Raw genomic sequence first — 26,273 nt, forward strand, 5'->3', positions numbered from 1 at the left:
TCTATAAATACCAAAAAATGCTATATTCTAAATTTTTTTAAGGCTATCTCTTTTGTTGATATTTCATTTAGGAAAAGAACAACATTATATCAAAAGCACTTTGAAAGTCCCATCCCATTCCAATAAATACTTTTATTTATTTACACATAATTAAGCATTTTCATATATTAAGCTTTTAAAAGTTTCAGAAAGCTTAACATGCAAATGAAATGTTTCAGTTATCTAAATAAATTATTTCTACATAATTCTACAAAATTTAATTTCTGAGAGGATTCAGTTTGTTTTTCTTTTACATGTGCTGAGTAAATGGATTTTTATACTGACTCTTGCTTGGCTCTTAGCACTTTTTCAAGACACACTTATTGCTGACTTTGCCAAGCAGCCAGAGCTAAGGTCAGAAAAGATAATCAGATTGATAATCAGCAAATTTACAAACAGGATACCAAAAATAGAAGATATTGTCTCACATAATGTGAATAGCAGCAAAATTCTTCAACCATTTTGGTTGGAAAGATGAGATTACTCCGCCTAATATTCCTCCTCTCATTCAGCTAGAAATAAGGTTTTCAATATGCAGATAAAGAAGTCCTCGATATGGAAATAGATGGAGGAAGAGAATTGCCTCCACAGTTTGGACAGAGGAGAAAACACTATTGTGCATCTTAATCTGCAGAAATTACTCTAGTTCTAGGTAAAAAATGCTTTTCTTTTTAGTTCTGAAGGTGCCTGGTTTAAACTCCAAAGTTCATTAGTATAGTTGTTGTCACATAAAACAGGGTTTCCCTGGGATTTTTACAACTGTGGGTGTCAGGATGGAAACAGCTTCTTCTTTCTGCAAGAAAGACGTAGCCGTTAGTCAGCATGTGCATTGCCCTGGGTGCACAAGGCTGCGCGTTTGCGGCTGGTCCCCTCTGGCTGTGCCTCAGAAGGTGGGCTGCTCAGCTGCTGTGTGGCCATCATCAATAAATAAGGTGTTTTTTGACAGAAGTAGAACATACGTTCTTGTGACAGTGTCTAGCAAAAACGGTGCAAGAACATTTCCTAAAGCATCTTGCTGCTTCTGTTTAGCTTCTGGTTGGAAATGAAGGTAGGACATGTGAAATACGCATTCAAAATGTATGCCAAAATGTGATTGTGAAGTTATTCACAGGTCATTTAAATGCAAGCTAAATTTAACTCAGCCATTTTGAAATTCCTAACAGGAGATGTATTCTCAAGAGAGAGTCTTTCAGAGCAGATGTACTGTTGTATAGGTGAAGATTATTTTCGACCCTGAATTGGTTGTGCGTCCTTAAAATATCCTAAAGAAATTTGCATAATTTTCTAACTTCTATTCTTGCCCATTATTTGTCTATATAAAAAACTTACCTGTATCTCCATGTTAAAATTTTATTTCAGTCTCAGAAAAATAACTCTATTTTACCAAATGGGATAAATAGCACCAGTAGACAAAAACTTGGTTTCAGAAAGTGAATTTTTCTGAATTGCCTTGTCTTCTAACCTAGTTTTACATTTGTTTTGTTGATGGGGTTTTTTGATGGACTTTGTTGTTGCTATTGTTGTTTTTTTTTTAATTTTTTTATTTAAAGGACGATTTTAACTGAAGAAGAAACACTGCTTGTCACAGAACCTTCTGCTCATTTCTTAGGTGCTCCATGCCTGGCAGCTAAAAGTCAAAGGGCTTCCACTGTTTTTAATTCTCTCTGTTTTTTCCCTTTTAGAAGTGCTGGAAAGAGGAGTGTATGATACCAAGTTTGCCTAATTAGGAACATTTCATGGCCATTTGCATTTTATATGTATATACATATATATATATATATATCTTCACATGCACACGCTGTAGGCTATTTTTGAAGTTCACTATTCTCCTCTGGCAATGGACTCAGTAAGGATATTGAGTTCCCTGACTACGCTAAAGCTGTCATAAAAAAAATCTGTAAAAAACAAAGGAAGGCATTTTCAGGGACAGTAGAATGTTTTTATGGTCATGCCTGCGCTCTCATCCAGCCGTCCCGCATGAGGCAATTTCAAACACAGAATAAAAGACCTTGGAGGTTGGTCTGTGCACCGAAACTCAGGACCAACTACATAAAGATAGTTAGATACTTGACCACTATAAATGGACATAAATTCCAATTGATTCCAGTAAGAAATTAAGGATCTAAAGAGAGATCACAAAATTCCACAGAACTGTCTCCAAAAAAGTGAGCATAAGGGAGTGCAGCATGCGCTATCAAAGATATTCAGTTGCAGTCTAATAGAAGACATTCATCCTCCAAAGTTTGCTGGCTCAGTTTCAGATTTTTGTTGGAGAATACTTTCTATTGTGATTATTTGCAGCAGAAACCTTTCCTTAGAGCAGGATATCTCTGCCTACTGTTAAATGGATTCTGTCTGTGACTGTCAGCTGTGTGCCCAGCTCCAGTTCAACGGCCTTACAGTCCACTGAAATATTTCCTTCTTCAGACGAGCAAACACAGGTCTATGCCACACAGCTCACAGAGAGATTTCTTTCTATTCCTGAGGTTATGTACATGTCTTGCACTTTGGTGTTCAATAGCCTGGCAAAAGATGTAGCTGGCTGTTTTCTGAGTGGGTCCCTCACTACAGCTCATGATATAGAGCGTGTCACTGAAGCCTGCATAAAACAGAGGTTATGTCTGTTATGGGGTTGGCTACCTTTAATTTCTAGGAAAACTCCTGGCTGTGGTTAATAATATTGATGAGGTGTTTCATTCCAACTCCTCAAAATCAGTACCTATGCAAATATAATATGATAGAAATACAAAATAAAGCACCAATTTTTTAAAATGTTATTTAATACAATGTACATTTAATTTCATCTACAAATAATTCCATTTATAATAATCTGTTCAGCGACTGTAAGCAGTAGAGGACTTGCTGTTCAGTGTCTCCAGTGAGATGCTCTGTCTGAAGAGCTGTGATTAACATTCCTTTAAAGAGCTCAGCTTGTTTCAATGAGAATCGTGATTGCTTTTTGATATGGCAGCCGCTGTGAGTATTTACACTTCTTCCCACTTTAGCTGTATGTTGCTGGAGGCTTTACAGTCTCATCAAGGCATGACTTAAATGATCTGAACCCATTTGTCACATATCCTGGAAAATTTAGGAGCCTCAATATGGATCGATTTGAGTAAATAATTTTCTGTGAATAATTTATTCAGGAAATGTAACCTCTTTCTTACTTAACTTTTCTGTGAACCATGACTTTAGGAATATATTTGGTCTTTGTCATTACTCAAATAATTATTTTTGTAAAGAGATCTTAGCCTATGCATTTCCTCTTCACTGTATCAAGATGACATTCATTGGTCAAGATGAGTTACTTGTGCTTTATGAATGATCATCTTTGTATTTTCCAGGAGATTTAGTATGTCTATGAGTAATTTTTTATTCATAGAAGTCATATTTACTGACAAAAGTCAATAAAAGCAGAAATGGATGCTAGGAGGAGACCATCTTTCAGAAAGTCATATTTAAGCCTCATGTAGGTCTAGGAGATATCCAGTATACCTGCCATTTACAGGACAAATAGCCTTGTTCATTCAATAGCTGAAACAGTGATGTTTTTGAGTGAGAGTAACAATGAACTGAAACAGGAAGAGTGGAGGACTAAAGCACAAACAATAATTTTAGGAATTTATTTTCTGTGTGGAATACATTGCCCTATCCCAGACTTTTCATGCAATATAACTGTAAGTTTGTAGTTCATTAATTAGGTATATACCCAGGAAGCTACTTAAAGAAGGCAACAAACAACTCCATGAATTGAGAGGATAGTGGTGTTTTGAACTGGGAACATACCACTCTGAGAGTGGGTAATCTCCACCAGCCTTGCCTGGCAAAAGCAGAGAGACGATAAACATGTGAAACTTCTTTTTATCCAAAAAGCAGTGTCTGGATCACTGACCAAGGGTGTTAAAAGTGTAAATCCTTTTCCACCTGCAGTCATCCAAATATATTCAGAACCAGTGGAGATAGTGAAATTTGTAGTATGACCTTCTTCCCAGTCTTTATGAATTTTTTGTCTTCCTTCTCTGCAGTAGGCTAAATCCTTCCCTCCTACATCAATTCTCAAGGTGCCATCAGTTTTCAGAGTGGTTTTGGGAACACTTTCAGTTTATGAATGCACTTACGGGAATGTCACTTCAGCTTCCTGTGAACGTTCTTATTGATAAAAAATTGCTGACTTGACTATACATGAATAAAAGTCTTTGTGAAGAGACCGTTCTTACATTACTGCATAGCTCCAAGTTTCCTCAGGGGAATATGATGCCAAAATGGAGAACAGAGCACTGCTTTTAGGCTACTAGAATACCACAGCCGCAAACTGCTGCTGCAGTATATTGCACAGCTGATGCAAAGAACAACCCTTCTGAGTGACGAAATGTTTGGATAATGCAACAGTGCATCATAAATTTGTCATTAACAATTAATGTTGTGTAGACAGGTGTTGTCGTCATGTTTTATTTACCTCATCCAACCCCACTGTTCCTTCTGAGAAGCTCCTTATTTCACACTTCACAGTTTGTCCCATTCTTTGTCCTGTTCAACACGAGCAGCGGGAATCCAGCCCCCACTGAGTTGCTTGTTTCACCAGTAGGATAGTGCATGTATTACTGAGAAAATAGTATGATTGAGGCTATGTACTTTAAAGATTTTCTTTCACACTGGTGTTTCATATTCATATTCTTTTGACCTTTTAGGGTTAATATTGCCTTTCTGTGAAGCAGAAGAGAGAAGAGGATCTAGTTCATTTTCATCAAATTTCACAGTCACTTCCATTTCTTTTATACTCACATTTTGAAAAAATATTCCTCTTCTGCATTTTCAAGTCTTCCAAATCCCATTTTAAGTTTCCCTTTTCTTTCTCCATTTCAAAGTGGAAAAATGTGCCTTCTTTCTGTTGTTTTCCATTTCATTTACTCTCACAAAAATAATCCTTTTTTATTGTGCATATTCATATATTTTCAAGCTATCTCTATGTATGGTGCATTCTCCTCTTATATTTATCTATCACTTTGATTCTTCTTTAATTCTTATGCTCTTTTATCCATTATTTAATACTGTTAATTGTTTCTAGTACTGTAGACTAAGAACCTTGTCTAAAACCAGAACCCAACTGCTATTTGCCGTGACCTGAGAGAAATCTTTTTAGGTGGATGTGGACAGACAGAAGAGGGAATATAGACAAAATAAAATCTACTTATTTTGGTTTTTTTTTCCTTGAGGAGATGTCAGTAGCGGAATTAAAGTGAGTCAAATTTTATGAAGATTAAATACAGACCACTGCCTGGGGAAGTACATGAATTATAATAGTGAAAAAGTATTAAAAAAGTAAGTGAAGACATATTGGCCTACTTTTTAAACATAATTTTAAAACTACAGTAATTTCTTTATTTCCACCAAATACACTACACCACATGTCTTTAGGAACACATGATTTTTAAGGATTTTCTCTCTCTGAGAAAGTTTCTTCTATACATTATAAAGATTAGACTTAGACTTGTGGTTAAACAATGATACACATATATGAGCATTCATAACTAAATCTGAAATGCTGTGTCTATATTGCCCCACTGCAATTACTGTATGCTACACATAAGAATATTCCAAATTGTTAGTCTACCCAATGGATATCCAACAGCTGGAATTTATTCCATATTTTGAATGTAAATAAAATCTACAACATGTCAACCAAATTTATCTAGACCATAATAATACCTCTGCATCTATATTTAAGCCCTGAGTGTATGAAATAAATAACTTGTTATATGAAGTTAGGAGGATGACTAGCAGAGTTCCTCATTTCAGTTGTATTTCTGGTGCCATCCTCTGGTGATTATTTCTTTACATAACAGAGATGGAAGACATCATTTTAATCCTACTTTAAAATAGATTTCAACCTTGCATGCAAACAGCATGTGTGTGTGTGCCTGTGTGCGACTGCATCTACAGAATATGGGTCAAAAGACATAACGATAATATTACACTTTCTTTCAGAAAGCTCTCATTAAAACTTAAGAAACTTCAAACCAGACTACTGAATCATCAAGGCTGACCTGTACATCACAAGACATGGCAATCTACTTGTCACCTCTCATTCAAATGTACAGAGACTGATTGCTAGTTTTGATTCCATAATCTGTTTCTATTGCTACTTGTTAGGTTTTCAAACACCATTTTTCCTGCTTTCTTACATACTTCTTCTCATGTCCACTCTCCAAAAACATATTTCAAAGCTACCACGTGAATCTCCTTTTTCACTATGATTCCTACCAGGAAACTTGACAAGTGTTAGGCAGAGCATATGCTGAGAAAGTTGGCTGAAAAAAAGTTCTCTGACTCATGAAGAATCTTGTTTTCTGAATGTAGGAGCAAGTTTCATTGAAATTCAGTCTAAACCACAGATGGGAAATTTCAGATAAGAAACCTAGTAGTGTTTCCTAACTGCAGTATGCTGATGCTCAGTAAAATCAATCTTTTGTCCTTCAGTAGTCTGTGGCTTTGGGAGGCTCGTGAGTTGGGCTGTTTCAGGGCCAAGGACCTGACATCTCTTGTGATACCGCTCTTGGCATGATTTCCTTCTAAGAAACTAAGAGGCTCAAGAATGTAAAGCACCAGGTTCAAGCTCCCAGGTCAAGACTCTGGGACCCAGGAGTAAGGAGTATGGGACAGCTGACATTGTTTCAGTGACAAAAATTTCAGCCGCAGTGAGGTTACATTACCAATAATGTTTGGTTTTGTTGGAAATGTTCTAATTCGCTCTCAGCCTGTTACCTACCATGCTGACAAATATTGCTTTACTGTTTCCTATGTGTTTTTTCTGCCTGTAGCTATCATTTCTTATCAGATTTTTAGTCTGTAGGCTCTTCAGGGAAGTGACCTTTATCATTCTCTTTGTACTGCATTGGACACAGTGTAAATGCTGACCATTTCTAAATGATGTTTTAGGACTAACAGCAACAATTTTTCTACCCAATACAGTGGTAATTTTAATAGGAAGAAAGAAGTTAGCCAATAAAGGGGAATATTCCTGTTTCAAAACTTATGGTAAAATATCTGACTTTGCATGTAGACATATTCTGGATCAAAAATGTTTTCCACAGATCTATTTAGTCATGTGTGATTATTCCAACAAAAAGAGGTATGAAAATAAGGACTTCATTCCCTGCTTTCCCATTGCATGATCTAATGGCAAAAGGAGTGGGGAGTTATTTTCCAAAAACGAAGAAAAAGTTACCATTTTATCAATAGCACACTGCGAAAATATTATCCATCACAGAGAAATAATCCACCAATATTTTCCTTTCCTCTTACATTTTAGCTGGTAATGCAGCTAAGGTCCAAGAAGAACCTCACACCCACAGGAATAACTGTACTCATGTTATCTTTGCAGGGCAAGAGCAGCTATGGATAAACGGATGGACTCTCTTTTAGCTTGTGCATTATCAAGGGAATTGAAAAGTAATTACTGTTTAAGAAGCTACCTGCAGCCACATTGACATGAAGTGATGCTGTTAGTTACACATAGGTACTCACAGAAGGGTTTTTTTTTACTTTTTTTGCTGCCCCACAAGTGATCAGTTATTAAGGGATGACCTCACATTGACCTAGAAAGCACATACATAGATCTTTTTTTGCACTATTTCTCATAGAATTTGGGGTGATGATTTGAAATACAGCAGTTTTATCAAAGAATGTTGACTGTTCTGTTCTTCATATACTGTTTTATAGTTATAGGAATGATATCCATCAAAAAAGTAAAGTTTAAAAGGAAATTCATCGCAGTCTATCCTCTTTTCTTGAAAGTAGAAGCCCATAAAACCATGGCTGAGGTACAAGCCTCTTTGAAGAAGATTTTGCAGTAAAAACTATGTCAGTCCTTTAACAATACTTCCCTTTCAGGCACAGGTTATCAGTATTTGCAATGCTGTAATGTATATGTAGTTATCAGTGGGTGACATTAACTAGATACATAGTTACTGTGAAATACTAACTAAATTCAGTATCTTTTTGACAAAACTAGGCAGTAAGTATACATATTTTCCATTGGAAATAATCTTGTTTATTTTTCCTGCTTTATTACATGATAAAACTCTAAATAACTTTTGTAAATACTGTTATGATTAATGTATAGAGCCATCATTGTGCTATATATTGTACTGATAGCTGGTGAAAAAAACTGATGCTGTTTCAAACAACTTACCATTGAGAATGCAATATACATAGAGATATACATAGAGAGAGGAAGGAAAGTCTGTATCTAATGCAATTAAAAATATGCATTTTAAAAAAAAAGATGTAAATACCCTATGTAAAAGGTAACTATGTTCTCTGAGATGTGTTCGTTTTCTTTAAGGGCATCCAAATGCATCTCAATAAAACTATCTTATCAATAGACTTATACGTATACAGAAAGCAAGTATACAGTAGTTACAATGTAAAAATAAAATTCATCTCTGTCGCCTTCTGATGCGACAATCTCCCGTTCGCCTGAGATGGCACGGAGGCTCCCCCAGCCTCCGGGCCAATGAGCACTGACACCAATATGAGGATGCTGCAAATGGCGTTTATTGTACGCATGTATTCGCTTATATACCTACAAGCATACTGCTATCCCTACGTCATATCCTTCCTCTTCCTTCCTCTTTCCGTGCCATCGCGAGATCTTCCGATCGCCGTTCCCTACATCTCCCCCTCCCCATGCTTTGACTATGCTATTTGCTTTAAATTGCCGTGTCGCGGGTTAAGCGTTCATAGTGTGGGTGTGGGTGGGACCACCCCTTTTTTAGCAGTTGTCTTACCAAGCATCTAAACACTAGTCTACATACTAATATGCCTAGCACGAGCATCAGCAGCAGGTGCAACTCTTCTATTAGTAATTGCCTGGCCCATGGTCCTAGCCCAAGCCAATTACCACTACTGAACCCAGAAGGTCAAGCTCTTGCGGGTCCCAGGGCAATGATGCACTCAGCGTGTTCAAGCGGTTACTAATATTGCTTGTGTTTGTGCAATGCTCTCTCAGCTTTCGTAGGTCTACGGTCAAATTCAATGTGACCCCTATTAAGCATGTCTTAAAAGCTGCCCCGCACCCACCAACGTCAGGCAAAATTGCTTATTTCCTGTCCGGTTTGCCAGGTGAGCCATAGATTGTTACTACCCCATTTCGCTAACGTTGGTTCGCCTTTCACCCCTTGGAGTCCCAGTCCCAGCATCGCTACGAGGAGAGCTACTTGGGTTGCTCCCCCTGCCATCTTCTCGGGTTTTCTGGTTACGCGTTCTTCTTGTGGTTTCACGCGCCTTTTCTCATCTGTTCTTCTTCTCCTGTCTGCTGTCTTTGCTGCTAGAAGGGATCATCGGCTTTTCATGGTGGTCCTCCCCTGCAATAAAACTCAGACATTCATTAATTCACCTGACTCTCTGCTTCCTGTCTTGTCCTTGCCCTGAGGTCTGGGCGCACCCACTTCACAGGGACCCATCTTACCACTTCCCCCTGCCTGACCGCTGCATACCCTCGTCCTTGGGTTACCAGTTGCCACCCCTCTTCCCATTCCCCTTTTTCCGGGATTCGGACCTTTACGTCTGGTCCCTCGTGCATCGCTCGGACCGCCCAATGCTTTTCCGCTGGTGTCTTGTTCTCCTCCCCCCTGATGAACTGATTCAGACCAAATAAGGCGCGCATAATTATTTCTGATTGTTTGTGCGCGGGGATTTTTTGTGTATATCCTTCCCCCTCCCCAAGAATCTCGATCCTTTGCTTTAAAGTGTGGTTTGCTCGCTCGACGATGGCCTGACCTGTGCTATTATAGGCAATACTGTGCACTAGCTTAATTCCCCACCGTACGGCCCATTCTCTCGTGCTTTGCGCTGTGAAACACGTGCCGTTGTCTGTTTTAATAGTTTCTGGGGCACCCAGCCAGGCCATTGCCGTGTGCCAATGCAACTGTGCCGCCTGCGCTGTGACTCGTTTATGTTGGGTCGCAACGATGATACCGCTGTGTGTGTCCACTGTGACAGCCAGCCAGGGCCGTGGTCGAAGTCGCTGGCACATTGTGAAGTCCGTTTGCCATATTTGGTTTCCTTTCAGCCCCCTGGGGTTGATGCCAGCACCCCACAGGGGGGTTTTTTGGCAATACGGGCAAGCCGCAACCACTTCACGAGCCGTGGTGAGGGGGATGTTGCAGCTTTTTGCCAGTGCTTTTGCACCAACATGGAGAAGGTCGTGCACCTGCCTTGCTTCTGCGACTGTCCACACACCTTTGGCCGCTTGATCGGCTTTATTGTTGCCTTCTTGGTACACTCCTTGGATTGCCTCATGACTCTGAACATGAATAATGGAGGCAGTGGCCCGCCGTTGTTGTAGGGCTTCTTCTAGCATTAGCGCAATGGGCGATCCGGCCCATCCGGGATACGACATGTTGTGTAACAATTTAAAGACGAACATGGAGTCTGTCACTACATTCAAATGCTCTTCTGGCCACATTTGCAATGCCTGCGCCACAGCTCGGGCCTCTAAATGCTGTACGCTACTGTCCGGCTCGCTGATCTTCACTCGGTGCCATTGGGCCTTCTGATCTTGCCACACAACGACCGCTGCCCTGGTCACCGATGACGCGTCGGTGAACACTGTGCGCCCTGGTGCAGGTCGCTGTAGCACTCGGGCTTTCAGATGGGGCCGAAGGACGGAGAGGTGTGTATACATCTCCAGCACAGGCGATAATCTGATTGTTCCTGGGAATCCTTCTAAAGCTATTGCTATACTATCTTGTTTCTGGACCACGCTGTCCCATTGACTCCTTTTTACCGGCAGGTAAATGGACTCAGGCTCCTTCGCGAAGTGCCGAACGGTGGCGGTTCGTCCCTTCTGTATCATCTGTGCCAACGCTGTTACGATTGTGACGTATGCCGTACTTATTTGGTTCGACACTATCCACCATACGACTTCCGGACGCTCCGGCATCCCTTGACCTAGAACGCCTATGGCTCCTGTTCTTGTAACTGCCACGTACAGATTGATAGGTCTGGCCGGGTCGTATCTCGTTACTCCGCCCTTTGCCATGAGATCTTCTATTTTTCGGAGGGCTTCTAACGCGTTCGGTGTCATCTGCCTCGGTTCCCATGGTTTGTGGCCCTTGAGCAACTCGAACAGTGGCTCCATCCACTCCTTGGGAATACCTATCAGCCCTCGCAGCCATTGGAGAGCTCCAACCAATTGCTGTACATCATGCAACGTCCGTATCTCTCTATTGAGCTTTATCGGCTGTGGGACCACAGCTCTGGGGAGGATGGTGGTTCCCAGATAGTCGACAGATTCTCCCCTTTGCGTCTTCGCTTTCTGGACGTACAACCCCGCTTCATTTAGGCAGTTAATTACTGCCTGTTCTGCCTGATCGGTTTCTTGCTGGGTCTCTGCAGCTATTAGGAGGTCGTCCATGTAATGGATGACAAGCGCGCGCGGGAGCTGCGCTCTTACCGGCTGCAATACCTTAGCTACTGCCGCCTGACAAATCGTAGGTGAATTTTTCATGCCCTGCGGGAGGACGGTCCATTGATATCACGCTGCTGGCTCCTGCAGATTCTCTGAGGGCAGTGTGAAGGCAAATCGAGCTTTGTCCTGAAGGGCTAATGGTATAGAGAAAAAGCAATCTTGGATATCCATCACCACCACTGGCCAATTCTTTGGTATTGCTGATGGTAGTGGCAACCCCGGCTGGAGGGCACCCATCGCTTCCATCTGCTGATTTACCGCTCGTAGGTCGTGCAGTAATCGAAATTTAGACTTATCCTTTTTGTGTATCACAAATATAGGAGTGTTCCAGGGACTGTGGCTTTCCTCCAGGTGTCCCTGCTCTAGTTCTCTACTTACTATTTGTCAGGCAGCCACCAATTTGTCCCCTGTCAATGGCCACTGCTCTACCCACACAGGCTCATTGGAGCACCATGTCAGCGGGACAGCGAAATGAGCCCCGAGGAGGTAGGCAGTGGCCCTTACCCTAAATTTGTCAGGTGAAAGCCGCTTTGCAATAAGGCATCTCGCTCTAACAATGGTTCCCCTATGGCAGTTATGTACGGCCGCACACGGATGATCTGAGCAGGCCTATCCGGGTCCTCCAATACAATTGTGATATCAGTTTCAGAAATCATAGCCTCCGCCCTGCCTCCCACTCCATCTAACGAGCTTGCCACTTTTGCTGGCCAACTCGATGGCCACAACCACGAGGGCACACATGTAACATCTGCCCCCGTATCTAGCATCATTATTAAGGGGATGCTAGGAGGACCCGCCCCTGGTGGGCCTATCAGATGCGCTTTCACTCGGAGTCTCTTCTCACACCCTAAGACCAGGGCCACGCGGGGTTTCCCTTCGGAGTTTGGTCGCTGGAGCTGTCCATCAGCGGTGTGTTGTTGTTGACGGGGGCTACTTGAGGCCGGCTCACCGGGGAGGGGTGGCCCCCTAGTTGCCCTCCCCGCTTCTCGTTTCCCGACCGCCGACAATCTCGTGCTCTGTGTCCTGGTTTTCCACAGGCCCAGCATGTAAGGCTCCCCATACCCCCTGTTGGGCGCGCGTAACTTCCCTTATTCGTGCACTGTGCTCTCAAATGGCCCATTTGCCCGCAGCCAAAGCATGGGCCTCCTTTTGGACCTCCTCTAGCTCTAACCTCCGGCATTGCCATAACTGCTGCAGCAATCTGTAGGGCTGTGGTCTTGTCCCGGTGTTCTAATACGTACTTGATCGTCTGCCCTAGACTTGCTCCCTTAGGCGCTGTTCTTAGGAGTTCTTTTGTCAACTCGTTGCCCTGTTGTTTGATACATTCCAACATCACTGCTCCTTTTGCAGCATCTGGTAAAGATGCAAGTTCTACTGCTGCCTGTAGCCTGTCACAAAACTTGTCAAACGGCTCTCCCACTCTCTGCTTCACAGTCGTCCATGGGTCTGCCTGCTGCACCAGTGGCCCAATATCATCAAAGGCCTTTCGAGATGCTTCTGTTGCCACCAGTATCTCCCGAGGTCTCAGGCCCGCTGCCTGCTGCTGGGGTGTAGCCATGGCCGCATCATTTCCTCTTAACCGCGCTAGGGTGGATTGGCCCAGTGGGTTCTGCGGGTCTGCCTGTGCGGCCATCAATGCCTGCTGCAGGCGCGAGGTCCACGCTTCTTTCCACATAAGGACCATCGTGGGCGATAAAACCAGTCGCGCGAGGGCGCGACAATCCCACGGTATTAGGCCTCCCGCGTGCGCCGCGTCCAGCAACGTCTGTGTCACCGGGTGTCGCAGGCCCTGTTCTTGCACTGCTTTCAATAGCTGTTGTACCGTCTTTGGGTCGAGGGGCATCCATTCCACTGCCCCCCCCCCCCCCCCCGGGGCAACTCGTACTGGGAAGGCCCCTGTTGGCGCACGAAACTTGAGGCCACTCAGGGCACATTCCGTCGCTATCAGTTTCCAGTCTGTTAGGGGAATTTCTTTTCCCCCTCCCGCTTGGGTGGAACCTGCTGTCTCTGATAGCCCTCTTTGTTTAGCTGTTGCCTCTGATAGCCCTCTTTGTTTAGCTGTTTCTTCTTCCAGAGCTGTAAGCAGCATAAACATCTGCTCCATATCTCTTGTGACTTTCCTCCTCCTTTTTTTTTTTTTTTTTTCCTTCGCCTCTGACTGCGGCGGGGGAACTCCGCCCTAGTTGCTGCACCTGAGTCTTCAGTCTCCTCCTTCCGCAGTGCTGGTCGACGCCCACTCCTCTCTCGGCCAGCGCCATCTTTTCCCGGGTGCGGCACCCTCGGTCTTTCCCCTGCTTCTGGTCTTTCCCCTGCTTCTTCTCTTCTTTCGTCCTCCCACTGCACCCGAATCATGGCCCCCGGTAGCCAGTCTCGGGGATCATCCACTATAATCGGTCTTTCCTTTTCTTCTGCCTCCTCCACTTTCACCTTGCTTTCTTTTCCTCTACACGCCTCTGGCTTTTTCATATCTCGGTCTCCACAAAGGTCTCCTGGTTCTCCTAGTTCTCCCCCTTCCATCGCCCTCATCTCTTTCCACGGATACCGCGGCGGAGGCGGAGAAGAGGGCGTTATTGGGTAAGCCTCTGGAGTTTTTGCCTCCCCCTCTCCCCGCTCTGGTTCTTGATTAACCGCCTCCTCCTTTATGTCTGTTTCCACACTCTCCGTTTTCACTTCATCCCCTACTATCGTCTCTTCCTCTATCTCCTCCGTTCGCTCCTCTGCGTTCGCTGCTGTCTGTGTCGCCATTTCCGCGGACATGTGTAGCGCCGCGCGGGCAGCCTGCCAGGTCTCAAGCTCCTCCCTAGTCCTTTCTAAAATGATCGTTATATCTCCCCACGTCTTAAGCTCTGCGGCCTTCTTAGTGGCCATAGCTCTCTGAGCAAGTGCTCGAGTGCACTTCTCCCAGTTAGAAGGGGAAAAAATGTCCCCTGTTCTAACTATCGCTCCATCTTTCAGGAGCCGCCCGACGCAGTTCGCAACTGCATTCGCTCTCATAGAGAGCACCCATTCCCGGGCACCCACGCGTACAACCTTAAGTACCGCGTCCATGATCCGGATCCTCTCGACCGCCTGCGGTCCGCCGTCTCAGCTATCACGTCGGGGTCACCACTTGTCGCCTTCTGATGTGACAATCTCCCGTTCGCCTGAGACGGCACGGAGGCTCCCCCAGCCTCCGGGCCAATGAGCACTGACACCAATATGAGGATGCTGCAAATGGCGTTTATTGTACGCATGTATTCGCTTATATACCTACAAGCATACTGCTATCCCTACGTCATATCCTTCCTCTTCCTTCCTCTTTCCGTGCCATCGCGAGATCTTCCGATCGCCGTTCCCTACACATCTCTGTTGTACTCCTAGCTCATTCCCTCTCCATGGATCTGGTTAATCCTGAATTTCAACTGTCCCAGCCAGTCTTCATTCAGAACTCCTTTTTATACAGCCAATAAAAAAGTGAATGGAGAGGGTCACACATCTTGGTAAGGCTGATTAGTGATTTTGTGTCATGAATTTGCTGTGCTCCTGGGTAAAAGGACTCTTCCAAACAGAGACCTCACCTCTGTGCTGCTGTAACTACATCCTGTGCACACTTACTAGTGGCAAGTAGTGGTACTGAAAAAATTAAAAGATTAAACAGTAACACTCACACTGTAACTCACCATGACAAATACTGCTACATAAAAAGGCTACCTCATTTCTGACTCACAGTCGGTGAATCTAAATGGAGCCCAAATAATCTTTTTCAAATGCATGTTGGCATACAGTAAACATTCTTCTGCCCTGTTGCGCACATGCGATTAGTCAGATTGGAGACACTGAACTATATATTGAACTATATATTCAACTAAATACATTGAAGAAGAGTCGGAGAGACAACTGATTTCAGTTCATTACAAAAACATTTTGGTGGTAGACAAATGCTCAGTCACTGGGTTCTTCAATTTAAAGAAGCAGTGTAGTCCCTGCTAAGCAGATCTACTCATTATTGCCAGGAATCACGAACATATCAACATCTTATCTTTATCAAAAGTAGCTGGCAAATCTTATTAAGCCATGACAATCCTGACAATTCTTTTGGCATAGTAGGAAAATGCACTTTCACTCCACTGGCATGTCAAAGTCAGAGCTGGCTAAGGAGGCCTGGTTAAGGAAGGCCAACCCAGAAGATTGCACATACTCTTCTGGCTACCTACATTACAGTTTTATGCGCTTAGTTTACTTATCATTATTTTTAAGGGAATCCATTAAAGCTCTGTGGTAGGCACATATTTGTGTTCTACATACAGCCCAAGTAAAGTGTATATCCCTTGGCAGATACTGTCACTTATTCTGTCAAATACTGACGAAGTTTCTAAAATGCAGTGGCACAGGCAAATACCAATAATGGTTACATTCTGTTCATTACTCTCTGCCTTACTCAGGCAAAATTAATTATTCATAAAAATCAGAATTAGTCTGGTCTATTATCAGGTCTTAGAAACATCAATCTACACTTTTTTTTTTATAATAGGATAAAGTGAACAGCTAACTCCCATACTTCATTTATGTAAATCATGTAAATAGGTCATTCTTTGTATTTTCATGTTTTCTTCTGATGTGGAAGAGCTTAATATGATAACAAGGACATTTATAATAATAGTGGCTTATAATAATAATAAAAGTATAGTCATTCGCAAAACATTAAATAGGTCTGCTAGTAATGTCGGTGTGATGAAGTTCATTTTTTTCTAAAATAGAACCATAATTTTTACCTTCCCAGGCCTAAGGCTTAGGTAAAGTTAACAAAAGGTAAGTAGTTTTTCCCACATTCTAAATTATGTACTTACTCAACAATAATTTATTTTGAGGTGAGAACAGCTCTTTAGGCCATTTTTCTGAGATCACAGCGTTCTGACAGAGGAAAGGCACCTGCACTCAAATCTTGTTTTATATCTGAATTTCTGTACATTCATATCAGGAATGCACTTACTATTTCTATTACATTTCCATCAGCCAAAAGTCAGCCTGATTTGTAAGCATCTAAAACTGACTTCTTAGAAGTACATCCCTTCCCTCTAAATTTTTATATGTAGTTCCATTTACTGATTGCATGTGTGGAAAATGAAGAAATTTAGTTTAAACAGACATCCTTATTCTCTCACCCAGTTTTTTCAGCTATTCTAAAATAGCTGTTTGGAGAAAGAATTGTGGTCACTGAATTACAACTTGCATGTTATTAAATTGTAAGCTATATGTTGAGTGGTTTACACATATTAAAGCTAAATATTTCATGGCAATATGATGTTAGTGCTTCTGATGGGAAAGCTTTATAGGAGATGAAAAATTCCATTAGCGACTGGCAGAGAAAATATATATTAATAGGTGATTGAGACATATTTATTTGTCAGAATGAAAGAAAACAAGTCATCTGAAAAGCTGAGAAGAGATGTTTCCAGGTAAGAAGGAGAGTGGGAAACTTACTTATCCTCCAGGCATGTATGGTGGTATTATTACTATTTTTTAATTTACTTATTAAGTCACCTTAATTCACTTACTTAGATGAAGAGAGAATCTAATATTTCAAAGGTTCATTATTGGCAGCTAACCTGCAGCTGACTTATAAGAGCTTCAAAGAATTGAAAACACATCTCCCAGGCAATTTTGAACTCTGTAGTCAATAGCTTCCTGAGCAGATGTCTATTTGATAGTTGATCATACATTTTATGCAATCACTCTCTGGAGCTGAGTGAAAAACAATGGGAGGATTCTTATAACGAAAAAAAAAAAGTATTGGGTGAAACAGAGGTATAAGGATTAAAAAAAAAAAAACTTGTAAACACCATCCTTAATGTATTTAAGATAGCTGAAAGATTTGCAAATCCAATGTCAAATAAAAATATTCTTATTTATCTGGGATTGTTGTATGGAATTAGCTATTATGGTATTATAAACAAAATATTTAGAACTTAATTCTGAATGATTTAGGTGATCTGTATTGTTTTTCCAAATCTAAACATCCTTATCCTTTAAGGAAACAGATTCTTACTGCCAATGTTCAGATCATGTTAAACTATAAAGTACCAACAGCCAACATTCACATTCCAGCAGCAAAATGCCATTAGGGAAGTAAATCTCTGTCTGAATCGAAACATGCATGTCCATGCTTTCTAAATCTGATACTTACTAATAAGAAAGGCCTTGGGAACTGTGCGTAAGAGGGCATAGAAATTCAATCTGCTTACAATGAGTCCTACTATGCTTGCAAAGCAAAAACTAATATTTTTCAGGCATGCTGCTAATGCAAAAAGCAACTATGCAGTACAGTGAATTAAATCTTACGCATACAGCCTTGTGTGCTGGCCTTTTCAGACTGGGTCCCTAGCCCAAAGTTGTATGTAACTTTACCACTAGTGTAGTGTAGCCAGGCATTTCCTCTCACCTACTTCCTATTTGGATCTTAATAAGGGTTTTCATGTAAGTGTTTAGAATATAATGCTTAGCTTTAGCACGGGAGTGGGAGCATCAGATCTAGGTTTTATTTCCTCACAATGCCCAATAAAGCAGTGGCTGAAAGAAGGAAATATGGTTAAAAAGATATGGTTTCCAATGCTCTCAAATGCAAGACAATTTTTCCTTGGAGGCGTTCAGATTACAGCTAAATATTCTCACTGTATTTTGTAAGAGCCGACTTAACCAGCACTAGACACTTCTGGAGCAGCAATTCCTATCCTGTAAGACAGAGATAAATATCTCAGCTATATTTAAATTTCCAAGCTGGTTAAACCCCTCTCTTCAGCTCTTTTAATGTCTGGTACTTTACTCTCTTCTGACTACCTGATTGAAATGCTCAGCAATTCCATGTTTCAACAACTACATCTTTTTGGTTAGCCAACCTATAGTGCCAAATTCTGCAAATTTTCAGTGGAATAAATTTTCCAGTGGCATGGCTTCAAGTCAATAAAAAGTCTTATCATTTTATTGGCTGGAATACTTGGAAAACACCTGAATCCCTCTGTTTTTATTATATTTTACATTTTGTTGAGAAATTCAGCCCATTAAACTAAGACAATTTACCACCAAGATTAAATATTGGCATACCATCTTGAGTACATGTTTTCCTTTATCCTTTCCCCAATAGTAACACTTAGCATATGAGTGATATTTTCTATCTTCAGAGTGCTTGAGGGTGATTAATTTAGTGCAAGTTAAATTGTGAATCTCACTTAACTGCACTTTTCATATCTCCACCTCCACAATTTGCACCAAACTGGTGTCTTTTATTACTGAACAAAGAGCTAATGTTAGCATCTCTTTGCAAAGTTGCATACCACTGAGACTTCAATATCATTGCAAAAATATACTGTGCTGCAGAAGTACAAAAAGTTACAAGAAGCATTGGTCAAAATCTGATCTTCTAATTTCACCAAATGTTTCCTTACCGTAGAAATAGTCTTGTAAAGTCCATAAAAGTCAGAGACAGATTGCCATTCAATACAAAGCTGTCATAACCTGGATCCTAAATCATTATCTCTTAAATTAAAAAAAAAATTGATTCAAACAAAATGAAAAGAATAAATATTATCATGTATAATTCTCATTTTCTACTCAACACTAAATGCATAAGCCTCAGTAATTCACCCTGGATTAGCCAATCCTTATGAAGAATTTAAAAAGTATATTTTATAAGTAGCTTTGCTTTTTGGGTGTATTAGTTGTGTTAAAAGTTAACAGTACTTCAGAATACTTTAAAAAAAATGGTTTATATGTATGTGTAGAAATAGTAAGGGAGGGGGGGAAGGTCAGATTCCCACAACCTTGTGTTGTCTGTAAATGAAGGAAGTGACCTTACTAATCAGCTAAAAATCAAACTCAAGGAAAGGTAAGTAGCACCTAAATAGAAAGAATTTAGAAACATGAATGATAAATCTTATTTCTGAAACCTTTCTCTCATTTACAAGCCAGCAATGACGATACCTAAACTCCACAGGAAATTCAATTTTTAGCCTTTTAGCCTTATTTTTTTCAAAGAAATGAAAGTTATGCAATTGTATTCTCTGTACATGTCCTCCTATTTGTCTCTTAGTCCCCTGCTGATAAATTTGATGCTTAAGTCAAAACAAGCATTTTTAGTAAATTTCTCACTACCTCTGAATCTATCTCACCTCTGGATCTGATGATAACATTTGACTTTTTGACAGTAGATATGGAAGCATGTTACAAAGGAGGTTATTATTGTTTCTATATCATCATAGATCACAGCTTGAAAGGTCGTCTAGTCCAGCCTGGACATCCAAGGCAGAATCCGATACCACTAAGCCCTCCCGGACACATAGACACCTAATCTGTCCTAAAAATTCTTTAGTGATGGAGATTCCATAACCTCCCAGACAATCTACTCTATTGCAGATCAGTCTTCAAAGTTGCTAAGGATTTTTTAATGCCTCTCACAGCATTTGATGAACTCTAAGTCCATTACTGCTTACTCTGTCCTCAGTGAAAAAATAAAAGATTTTGTTTTCTTCCTCTTGCAGCTCTGCTTTTTACATTAAAAGACTCTATCATTTCTCACCTCAGCCTTTTCTTTTCTAGACTAAGTAACTCCATGTTTTCAGTGTTTCACATTGATTATTTCTGTTACTCTCCTCTAGACTCCAAATGGAAAACGTCTTTCTTTAAGGACAGTCTCTCAAATTTGAGTTTCCAGCTGTGGTCTTTACACTGATGGGTGGAATGGACAAAGTATATAATATACTTTACAGACATTTCTCCTGTTCATACATTTGTATGAGGTTTGCTTATTTAGCAAAATCATGTCAATAATATATTAACTTCCATATTCTCTTTCAAGAAAGTAGAACCTTTCGGTACTTTTCTCTTTGCATATCAAAATCAATAGTAATAAAAAATACATCAGCAGAAGTAGATCCCAAATAATTGTGTTTATTTAATATGCAAAGATATGACAAGCCTACTGCTTTGATTTATCTTTGTAACATCATTAATCACAGTGAATGCCAATGAAGTTCCTAAACTGTTTAAGCTTACACACCTTACACACCTAGAAGAAATTGGCGTTGGCTTAGGCTTGTGAAAAGAGAGTGTTAAGAGAAATCAAGATATTCCTGTCATTCCATGAATATCATAAATTATGTGTCTTCATAAACCACACATTCCCTGCAACATCAGGGCACTGAAGACTATAACACCCTCAGAAGAAAGCAGCTTGTGAAAGAGAGTGGGACAAACAGGTGTGAAAGAAGGTATAGCGAGGAAGGAAAGTTCAAGATATATCCAGGTGAAGTATGGAGTACATGGAGTAAGAGCTGAGGTTTGACATGGTGTTTTGAAGTCCCACCAGTGCAGTAGAGACATGAGACACGGGAAAGAGTTCAGAAAGACTGAGGAAAGTAACTTGTTGTACGTCTTATCCTGTAAAATGTGCAGATTTTTTTTTTTTAAAGTTATGGCAGCTACGTTACATTCTTGTACAGACTGAAAGGGAAATCGAATGTTAAAACTTAGGGAAACAGAATCAACAACCTTACCATAGGATGAGAGAACTGTGACACCTTAGTGGAAGGGGGAGAGTACAATAGTACAAGTCTTAGACTTAGTAGGGAAACAAACATTCAAGATTTAAGATCTTCAGTTGTTCTGCAGTAAGGCAGGGCTGGAAATAAGAAATCTGTTGAAACAGCAATCTGATCCTCTCCATCACTACGTGTGTTAGGCTTATGTGTAGGTTATTATCCTTTGTTTCCCTTCCTGATTTGTTTTTATTCAGAAGTGAAGGTAAATTATATCATTGAGGAATATTATTAAGACCAGACAAACTGAAAGTTAAAGAATTTTTTTTCCAGCGAGTAAACAATTTTCTTAAGCTTCATTAATAAACTCATCCCTCTATTAGTTGTGTGCTGGTGGCATCATAATGCTGAAGTGTACACAACTCCAATTTATTTACATACATTTCTTACAACAAAATATATCTTGTACATGTCTCAGTACTGTCAGATAATTATTGAAATCTGCCCCATCTAGAAGTTCCTTATGTCCACTCCACCTTCATCTTGTTAAACTCTTTTGTTTAGCCAGGAAACCTAACACCATGCTTTGTCTTTTGTACTTTTTGGATTTGCAGCAAGCTGTTCATTCACATCCAGAGAAGCTCCTGAAAGCAGTCTTGAAAAAGATTTGCCAGCTCAGGTCACCAATTCATCAAAAATATCTCCATCTATCTAGTTCCTATACATCTCCAGGACTTCATTGGCCACTTCATTGTTTTTCGAAGAAGATGTGTTTTGCAAAATGTATTTTTCTAAACAGAGTTCTGTTGGAAGAACAGTACTGTTAATGAGGCAGAACAAATTGTACCAAAACCCATTGAAAAGAACTTGACCATAATTTTGTATATCCACTTTACTTTTCTTCCATTCTGCTCTGACAATAAGATGCCATTTTCATTCATCAAGGATCTTAATAGTTTGTGGATTTATGGGTGAATTTCAAGGGAAAAATTCTAAATTAAAATAAACCTGGAGTTTTAAGTGATAGCAGTAGAGGTATTTTCTGACTCAGAGCAAGAGCCCTATTAATTTCTCTGAAGAGTTGAACTTTGAACCAACTCAGAATATGCAACACTGACACAAAGATTGTGATGAATAAAAAATATATTATATGGTCCCCTAGGACTAACAGAGTTCTGTTACCAGATTTATGCAGAGTTGTGATCAGTTTTGCCTCCCAAAAGGGAGACCAGCTTAATGTAAACATTAAGCGTCAGCAGTCTAGCTGATAGGTGCTAAGGGTAGCTGAATCAGGTGGATTTTGGGATCCAGTAGAGTTGTCCCATCTCAGTTAGCTAGAGGTGAGGCTGCACCAGTTCCCTGTCCCCAGATAGAACAACACAGAGACAGGGCAATGCCTGTACCAGCAACTGCATAAATGCAAACAGTATTCACATAAATGTGAACATCACGGACAGCCCAAACCATGTCCCCCTCTCTCCAGCAGCTGGTCACAGACACTGGTCTCTCCTGTAGCCAGCCCCAGGGCCTGGTCTCTCAAGTTGCTGGCCCCTCACCTTCGAGCCCCTCATGCTCATGGTCCCAGTCTCATGACTGGCACTAAGACTTCATCTCCTACTTGTCAGCTAGTGCAACTCCAGGTTTGCTAGCATGCACACTCATAGGCCCAGAACAGAAAGGGCACCCACACAGAAAATAAGACTTAAATCGATAAAAGAGACTGAAGTGATTAGGTGCAGGGTTCAGCCAGACGTAAGTAGCTACCAGCAGCCGGTCTACACAAAACCATAGACTTTCATTCCTTTTTCCCTCCATTTTTCCAAACTTGTTCCTCCCTAATTCACCTTGACCCCTCCCCTTCATCACTTTCAGTCATTCCATTAAACATCCCATAATAAATTATGGACATTCCCACCATCCCCTTAAATCATCCCATAGTAAACTTTAAGCAATGCCAGAATTCTCTCTGCTCTGTCCCCCAAATTCTCTTGCCCTTGCTTTCCAAAATAAATCCCAAACTCCTTCGGGCAATAATCCCCCTTCATTTGCATGGCAATCAAGGAAGAGAGTTCCTTTTCTTGAATCTTTGTGGTGGCTTTCGCACCATACTCCCTTGGAGGTTTCAGGAATAGCTGATTCAGTGTGCTCTCTTCACTGCTTCCATTACTACATTACATATATTATATTCCTCTGCATTCATTGTTCCTCTGATCCTTACCTTTGTGTTTGATTTGTTTAGCCTTAGTCAGATAACCTAATAGTATATATATTTAAAAACTCTATTGTTGGTAATTGATCTTGGCTGTTTCCACAAGCTGCACTTAAGCTAGTAGACCTTCTTCCCATTAAAATATTTTATTTATGAGGATATATTTTAATGGGAAAGAAATAAGTTTTATGGTATTTTCTTCCAAACAGAAAATGTATATATGTATGTGTATATATATATATATGCACACACACACACACACACATATACACACATATACACATAAATGTGTGTATGTATGTGTGTGTGTGTGTGTATGGCATACCTAAGGCAAACAAGCTTTATAATTTTAATTTGTCAGAAATTTTTAACCTCTTTTCATAGGCTCTAGCCCATGTTATGCATTGCTGGAGAATAAAATAATGAAAAGAAAAAACTAGAATTGGTAAACATTAATGGATATCAGCTACACAAAATTTGTACCTAATTAGTTCATGCTGAAAGTATATTTTGATTTTTCATCAAGTGTAAAAAATAAAGTTCATTCAACATGCATCTGGAATAGCTACTTTTTGTAAAACTTTCTGATGTGCTTTTCATTGTTACAAACAGTCCATTATATGCAAATGAGTATTATTTAAAACACATTAAAATTTAACAAAATTGAAGGACACTTTAACAGCATATGGTTCAAATGCGTATTTAGAATAATATAATCTACGAAACTTAGTAAACACTAATATTTTCCATTGATGTGATACCAAATTGAAAAATATCCCGTGTTCACAGAATATCAGTGAAATACTTCTTTTTCATGTGTTTCAAACATACAAATTTAAAGAATTAACTCTCAATTGGTATAGCATTGAATTAACAATAAAAGTAACTCGAAGGAAGAGTAAGGATTCAAAAACACTCAGAGGAGTGTGTAGTTAGGTTCAGCACACTCCACTTGTGTTTAAATTCCAGCAGTCCCGGCTCAACTGGAAATTTTGTAGGTGTTCATATTTAATCTGTTCTGTAAAGCTTAGGTTTTGCCTCACAGGTAAATGGGGCTGGCCAATCCCACCTGCCATGGTTAGATGAGTAAATTTCTCTTCACTCTCTGTATAGTTGATAAAGAGCTTGATGGCTTAGAGAATACCAGAGGGCAATTCAACACATATATCTCGGGTCAAATTACTTGCTCTTTGGGGAAGTTTATTTCTTTCCACTGACTATAAAGGCAGCCTGAAAGGACTAAGGCAGACCTCTCTATTCATCTACTCATCTAAATCATAGACACATAGTTAGTACAAGTGAATGACATTCACTGAAAGAAAAAACATACAATTTCTGACACTATATCTGACACTATATTATCTGACACTAAATTTGACAACTTGTGTATTGACAAGAAAGCTGTATTCTTAGTTCCAATGTTCAGTAAACACTGGTTGGCTCTCCTGCCCCAAATAATGAAGATTATAATGAAGATTTAATGAATTATGTTGAAGGCATATGCATTGTGTATTTACTTCAGAATGGAGATACAACTGAGATTATCTGAAAGGGAACACATTTTGTGTTCTGTTTGCTTCTTGAAGTTTGAATCTTTATTCTCTGTCTCTGAAAATACATCAGAGGTATTGATCATCATCATATTGAATACATATTACGCATACATACATAAAATACATATATACATAATACATTAATACATATTAAAAGTTTTTCTTTACAGTCAAAAAGTTCAGAAACTTACTTTTTCTTGGGGGGGGGGGGGGGGGGAAGCTGATCTTCTCATCTAAGTAAGGAGCCAGAACTGTAATGAAACAAGAAATAATAATATTTCCAGAAAAAATAGTCAAAAGGATTTTTCTTTGCTCTTTTCTTTGCTTTCTCAGGGATGAAAGTAGTGAAGCTCTAATAGATCAGAGGTCACAATGTCAGAGGGAAATGTAATAGATGGAAAAGTAATGATATGTCGATGTTAAAGGATCTGCCAGTGAGTTGTCAGGATTACGAATCTTTATATAAAGATTCTGAGTATAAAAAGAAATATTATTTTGCAGATCAAGAAATGAAGTTTGAAAAAACAGATGTGGCTTTGGCACCAAGATTAACTGGACTATAAAATATATTATCACTATCCAGCAGCTTTACTGTGATTAAGACTTTAGACTATTACAACCCTATGATCAGTCTTTACAGTTACTCTAGCCATTGATCAGACAAGGAGGTGTAACTGATACCTACTCAGACAGATGAATTCAGCAGCATCTTTTTCTCAGCTGATTTGAACCCACCATGTATGAGCCATTTCTTCCCCAGAAAATTACAGCTATTTTCCCCCTCTTTTTGTCAACTGCAATACTGCCATTCTTTTTAATTTCATGTCTCTGGTTAATGCAATATTTTTATGCATTTCTACTCAAAAATATTCAAATAATTTCCATTTTGTTAGGTGCTAAGAAAGTCTATGATCTCACAAGATGAGTAGTTCATTATTGGAACACTTTTATGAGTACCATGTTTTGTAAAACCATTAAAGCAAATAGACCTTTACAGGGAGTCTCAATTTGATAGATTATTTTTGAACATCCTTGTACCAGAATGTTCTGCTGTACTTTGCATTATGCAAAATGTATCTTAATCTTATATTTAGAATTTCCTTTAAATCCTTGGAGAAATACATATTTCTTTGTTTACTGGCAAGTATCCAGATCTGCATGTTTGGAATCAGTCACAAGTTTCCCCAACCCTTGAAACAACTCTGAGTCTGAAGAGTTCAATTTGAAGCCCATCTAGTCTCATATTCAGTAAACTAGAAGTTCTGTGCTGCAGCTTGAAGAGTAAAACACTGAATCTTGCCTCAGATTTCCTGTTTCCACCCCTCCCACATCAACCTTCCCGAAAAACCCAGAGCCGAGATATTCGGAGTAAATATCGCTTAGTACCTGTTGCATCTTTCTAGATAATGATTACTAAATGTGATAGCAGTTGAAATCTTGTTTGAAACTATAATTCAGTTTTCAATTCATAGCATAATCAAAACTTCTTTTAG

The sequence above is a fragment of the Dromaius novaehollandiae genome, chromosome 1, assembly GCF_036370855.1.
Source record: "Dromaius novaehollandiae isolate bDroNov1 chromosome 1, bDroNov1.hap1, whole genome shotgun sequence".
NCBI classification, from domain to species: Eukaryota; Metazoa; Chordata; class Aves; order Casuariiformes; family Dromaiidae; genus Dromaius; species Dromaius novaehollandiae.